The sequence below is a fragment of the Siniperca chuatsi genome, linkage group LG19, assembly GCF_020085105.1.
Source record: "Siniperca chuatsi isolate FFG_IHB_CAS linkage group LG19, ASM2008510v1, whole genome shotgun sequence".
NCBI lineage: Eukaryota > Metazoa > Chordata > Actinopteri > Centrarchiformes > Sinipercidae > Siniperca > Siniperca chuatsi.
Window position 1 is genome coordinate 14056600 of NC_058060.1, and position 6489 is coordinate 14063088.

The following is a 6489-nucleotide window of genomic DNA, read 5'->3' on the forward strand; positions in this document are numbered from 1 at the left end:
TCCAAACCCTGAATTTGTCGTCACTGTTTCCCCTCCCGCTGCAACACAGTGCAAGTTCCATAATGGAAACAAGCAGGTTTTGTCTTTTGTCATCTGGTCATTTTCACTGGTAGCTGTGGCACATGTGGAAACAGTAGCTAATCACCAGGCCTCTGTGTGTTTCCCCCCTGTACAGACCTACTTTCCACAGGGAGAGACACAATCTTTTTGTGTCTTCACAGTCTTCTTGTGTCTTCTTGTGCCGAACATGTGCCGGCAGTGATTTTGCTCTGTTTCCATGACTCCCTGATGTTTTCATGCTTATTTTTTTGGGCCTTAGCCCTTACCTATCAGGTGAGTCAGGGACTGAATAGACAGTTCTGTCACTCAATTATGGATATATTTGATCTTTGTAAGATTCATAATCTATGTCAGATTTCAGATTCAGCATGGTCCCTGGAAGCTGGTGAAAACATGGATTGGTAGATTGTGGGGTGAAAGGACAGGACATGCTATTGCACTTAAAACTATACAATATAGAGCCACAAGCCAAAAAGGTTGGGAACCACTGCTTTAATCTTTAACAATGTAGTGTATTTTATAAGCTCATCATATGTTTTTTTTAATGTAAAATCTAAAATGTAATCACTGTTAGATAAATGTAGTATAGTAAAAACTGCAATATCATCCGCTGATATGTAGTTAAGTACAAAAGTAACAGAGTACAATTGTACTTAGGTACAGAGTAAACCTACATTGAACCACTGCCCTTAGTTAAGATGCACCAGATCAGTGTTTACTGAACACTATAGATGAATATAAAACCCTCTCTTTCAAGGCGCCTCTGCTGTCTAACCTACTTCTGTATATGTACAGAAAGTGATACAAGAGCTCTCACATTGGGGACCCACCGCATTCTGAACTTCCATAAACCCAGGGTTTACTGTCTGCTCCCTGGGTCAGTTGCAGGGGCCTCGGCCACAGCCCCAGCAGCGGCCCTCTCTCTGCGGTCAGACCCGGCAGCCCCCCCCTTACACCGCAGCTGAAATAGCAACGCTCTCACTTTGCCCACAACTCCCAGGGGGGAAGCAACGCCAAAAACACTCATTCATCTGCTATAGAATTAATGTTGCTCTACATTTAGATGTGTGTGTGTGTGTCTGTTTGACAGTAAGAGAGTGAGAGGTGAGGCAGCAAAGAAGTGACAGGGTGCATGTGTGTGTGTGTGTGTGTGTGTGTGTGTGTGTGCGTGTGTGTGTGTGTGTGTGTGTTGGTACACATGCCTTCATAACATAAATGTATGAGTCAATACATAAAACATGCAATTATTTTAAACACTCAAAATAAATTTTATGGGCTTGGGATATGAAATGACTTATATTACATTAAGGTTATGGCTGAAATACACAAAGACTGACTGTAAGAGTACATCTCTGACCCCGACTATGAAAATTAAATTGTGTGGATAAAGGAAATATTTACCAACTGCTCAGGGATTTCTATGATTTACAGTGTGGTAATTTAGGTCAAGCCATCTATAACAGACGAGACATTCTCTGATTAATGTTTATTACAATGCCTGCCAGTAAATATACACTATTTGTGCCTGCGGTAGTGGTAGAGCAATATAAATGATTTCATGCTTGGGCTTCTTGTGTTAGCAGCTCTATCATCCTTTCTTTTTTATTGCTTCTATTGTTTTCTACTGCTCCCTGCTGTGCCGTCTGTCTTAATATTTCACATTTTTCCTTTCTTTCACATCTGACCTCCTCTACCTGTATGTTTCTGTCTGGCATGTACACATACAGTTTCCCCCTCTCCTCTCACACACAAACATCCACGTTCCATTCCTCTGCTTCTCTCTCTCTCTCTCTTCTTGCTGTTTTTCCCTTTGCCTTTTCTATCTCACCCACACAGTCATTGTTAAGCCACGGGTCCAGATGCTCCATTCGGTACCTCCTCCATTCAGCATGTGGTCTTGCGAGAAATCCCATGAACCCAGCAGAATGCATCAGCCGTGCCAGACCCCGCATCCACACAACAGTAGCCTCTGGACACAACAGCAAACCACACAAACACTCTCAAAGAACACTTTTTGTTGGCCCATGTTCTCTGGCACATTGCTCCCTAATGGTTCTGGATGAGCTGAATTGAGGTCAGAGCGTTGGAACAGAGTTGGGGTGAGAATGGGAGTAAAGAGCATCAAGGTCATTTGGCAGACGTTCTACATCATTGCTTTTGTGACATTATCAGCAGTGTTCAGCAGAAGGCTGCCTCAGATATACACTTCAGGTCAGTTTGGCTTAGTTTGTCTGCCTCTACCCCCTTGTGGTGAAGAGATGCCAATGCATCTGTGGGCACTGAATACACTGTTGTACTGTAAGTTGTTCTGTGTTTGGCTCACAGGTGTTACTGCAGTGTTGTATAATCAGGGATTTTTATTGTAATGTTTCCAAATGAAAGCAGTTAATACACTAACATTGTATCCCTTTCAAATAAACCAATAAACAAATCTATTGTTGGCTTGGATTCAAATGTCTTGTCTCGCTGTCCTTGCTTTTCATCTTGTAACATTCACACAGAGCATCATTCAGTATGTGATTTGTATTTTCTGTGCTCTGTCCCTCTCTCCCTTTAACTTTCCATTTTCATGCACAGCACATTGTGTTCATGTTCAAGATATTCATTATTTAGATCCTTCACTTAAGTAAAGTACAAATACCACCATCTAATAATACTCCATTACAAGTAATAGTCCTGCATTCAAAATTGTACTTTAAAAAAGTATTGTCAGCAAAATGTACTTAACGAAAAGTAAACAATTTAATATACTGTTTGGTAGTTTAATCTAGAACAATCCACCAAATGTTATGTTTAAGTTGATCTTTGTATATAAATTCTTATTATACAAAGTGAGTAGTAACTAAGGCTATGAAATAAATGTAGTATAGTAGCAAATAATGGTAATACTCAAATAAAGTACATGCACCTGTAAATGTTATGAAATTTTAGTTTCATTCCAACACTGGAGCTTTGTAGACCAAAAGGTAAAGCTATTTCAGGGCCCTGAAATTCATTTAGTAAGATTTTGTTTAATGTAACACAGTTCACCTGCTAGCCTTGTGTGTGTTTTTAGCGTGTACACTTCTGTGTGTTTTCCGCAGTGTTGTCTGTCACAACTTGAAGAAAACCTCCATGACGTCTCCCATTTGTTCCCCTATATGTTTTATGTATACAGAAAGATGAAGCATAAGTCTTGCATATAAATTAAATGCTTAAATACAGCAGTTTAAATCAGCCTAAATTAAGATTCACTAAGTTACACGAGCTAACAATATACAGACAATATTCTTTAATCAGTAATTTATCATTGCAACAGTGGATTGAAGTCTAAAAAGATCTATGAATTAATTTCTTTAATAACATGATAACATTGACTGCAATCCACAGTGTCATCATATGACATACAGCAGTTAATTGAATTACACTTATGTTATTCCTCCTGAACAGTAGTGGCTATGTCTTTAATAGATTCCACTTGATATTACTGTAACATAAGGCTTTCAAGTGAATTTGTCAGAAAATATCCGGACTTCTTGGAAAATGCCTAGCAACTAGCACACTGTTCACATAACCACCAGGTGTCAGTGTCTGACTTTCAGACAAAATGCATCTCTTAGGGGATCAGGTTGGAAAAGAAAACATAAAACTAGTTCATGATGACAAACAAAAATATTCCAGCTTCCCTACTTTTGTAACACAAAGGCAACTCTTTTTTTGCAAGACTGAGGCACTTCTCCATCTCCCAGTCTATTACAGTAAGATCTTGAGCAAACAAAAAGACTAACATTTTGGTAAACTGATAATGTAGAGGCACATGGAGCTGGGGAATTGTGGGTACCCAAATTCCCTTTGTTTTATGTCAAATTTTATGAAGCCTCCAATTAAGTAATTATACCAGAAGCTCCCATTCCACTGTTTCAGAGTGTATTTTGCTTCTCTGTGCTGAATGTTTCATGGATTGCTGCTTGTGGTGCAAACCAGTTGAAACCAAGAAATTTCACAATAGTGCCTAATACAGTCTAGTCTAATGTCATCTAATATCATCTTCTGGAGAGAAGGCAATAATCATGCATTTTCTTGGATTTGATATGTGTGTTGGTTTGCCACATAGAATGTCGAAACATTTTCTCTTTGACTTAGTCATAAATATGAAAATGAACTTTGCTCGAGTTGTTTTTATGAGTTGAGGTAACAAAAGATAGACCCATTTTGTGAATTTCTTGTGTTTGTGCAGAATAGCCCATTAGAAAGACTCACGTAATGCAATACATCATGAGCACAAAGAGGTCAAGTACTATAAGCCAATATAACCATCAAAACCTCTGTGAGCTTGTTGACTGCAGGTATAAAAGAGAGTTTAAAGTAAAGGAGGAAAGCCCATCTGATTATGCAGCACTTTCCCAGCACTGTGCCTCTGAGAGGACATTGATTTTGGCCCACATCTTACAGCTACAGGATGTCGCTCATCTGAAGTCCCTGCTAGGCCCCGCAAGGAGGCTAATGTGGTCCTGTCCAAGACAAAGACTACAGTAGGAAATGGAGGGAAAACACAGAACATGGGCCACCTTTGCCTCAGTTTATGTTCTTAGACTGAACTAGAAGGAGTCAACTCTAGTTTGTTTCAGGGTTGGACATACTGTAGATTTATTCTAATAGCCACTGTGGTGGAGGTTAACAGTGCCAGGGTCTGACATGTTGGGTCGACAACATGTGATTACTTTTAATGTCACATATGAGGCGAATATAGACTATACAGTTTTATGGCATAACACCAGCTTATGTCCTTCATCATAAAATGGAATATCTATACTGAGGTATGCCAGATATGCTTTATTTATATTTTACTAAACCATGTGAGGAGCTTACTTTGCCAAGGAAAAGTCACTAGACGAGAAAAGTGACCATAACATAAGCCATTCAGCTCCAACTGAAATGGTGTCTTATTTCATTGTGGCTGATTGCATGAAACATCAGCACAGCTTGATCGTGTTGCTAGCGAAGGGAGTACATGTAAATTCAACCATGAAAACCTGGGAGAAATGAAACATTTCCCCACATGTTATGGTGGCACTGTCCTAAATAAACAGCATTACAGAGCAAAATAGACTGAGACACCGCAAATGATTTGTGTACCTGAAAAGATTTATTTTTTACTCCTTGTTTGAAGTAAGGGCATCCAACTCAAAAGAAGAAGAAGCTTTGCTGCCCCGAGAGATTTATGGTAGCAAAAGGGTTTTAACATGTACATGCCAACATTTGAGGAGATCCCAAAACATGCTTTATGTAGCTGACATCAGTCTCTGGGAAACCACATATGTCAACATACTCCCGTCTGACCTATGCACATGTCAGAGATAAAAATACAGCAGGTGTGCCTTAGTTTAAAAGTTATATTTCAAATATCTGTGGAAGTTTTCTGTTCAGTATGTCAAAATGTGTCCAATTGGCCATAATAATGATGATTATAATGCAGGCAACATATATGTCTGATGCAATTTCCTAAAATTGTCTTCTATTAAATGTCTTGCCAATACACATATAAACATTGTATCATATGTAATGTTAAATACACATCCCCTGTTTTTTTTCTTTTTCAGACAAATATGAAGGTTTGACAGTACAGTCTTGACTTTGGAAACAGCAGCTGAAAAATGTCTCAACTCAAGGTCCACTAACTGACTTGTTCTGAATCTTTGGACAGTGTTGCTTTGTCTTCATCAGCTGATGATTTGTTCTGTTGTCATGAAACTGTAAATGTTCAAACTTCCAATTATTTTTAAATTTTGAGCAGTTTTAGAACATGTGATAGTGTGATATGGTTGAAAGCTCTGGAACAAGCAAGTAAGTGGACCTTGAGGTGAGATTGTATTGTCAACTGCTGTTTCCAAGATCAGGAAGGAAGTGTCAAGGTCAACTTTAAGTCCTCAAAGCTCACAGAATAATGAGAAGTTTCAATATCTATAGGTTCATGATAACTAAGCAAATTCCATCGGCTGATGAAGAGTGTGTGATACAGTCAAAAAGCTCCAGAACAAGCGAGTAAGTGGACCTTGAGTTGAGATTGTTGTTTTGTCAAGGTAATTTGTTGTTTTGTGTGCTATGTAGTAATGACAATGATCTATCTATTCCAGCCTTCTGCAGTCGAACATCCCAGCACCTGAAGAAGAGAGATGTTTGTTTGGCAATGAGCGAACTCTGTTGACTAGTCTCATTTAATTTCTCCTCTCTAGACAAGCACAGGTAGTAAATACATGTCCGGATGCTGGGACTCTCCGCCTCTGCAGGCCCATCTACAGTCAATTTCTGCTACACTGCTGGGTCTAAGGAGATGAATAATGATATCATCCATAACCATATTTACAGTATTGTTTTTCTACATTGAGCCTTAACTCCAGCTCCATTCTGATGTCCTCAAGCTGCTGTGGCAGTGGTGGATTTTTAGGAGGT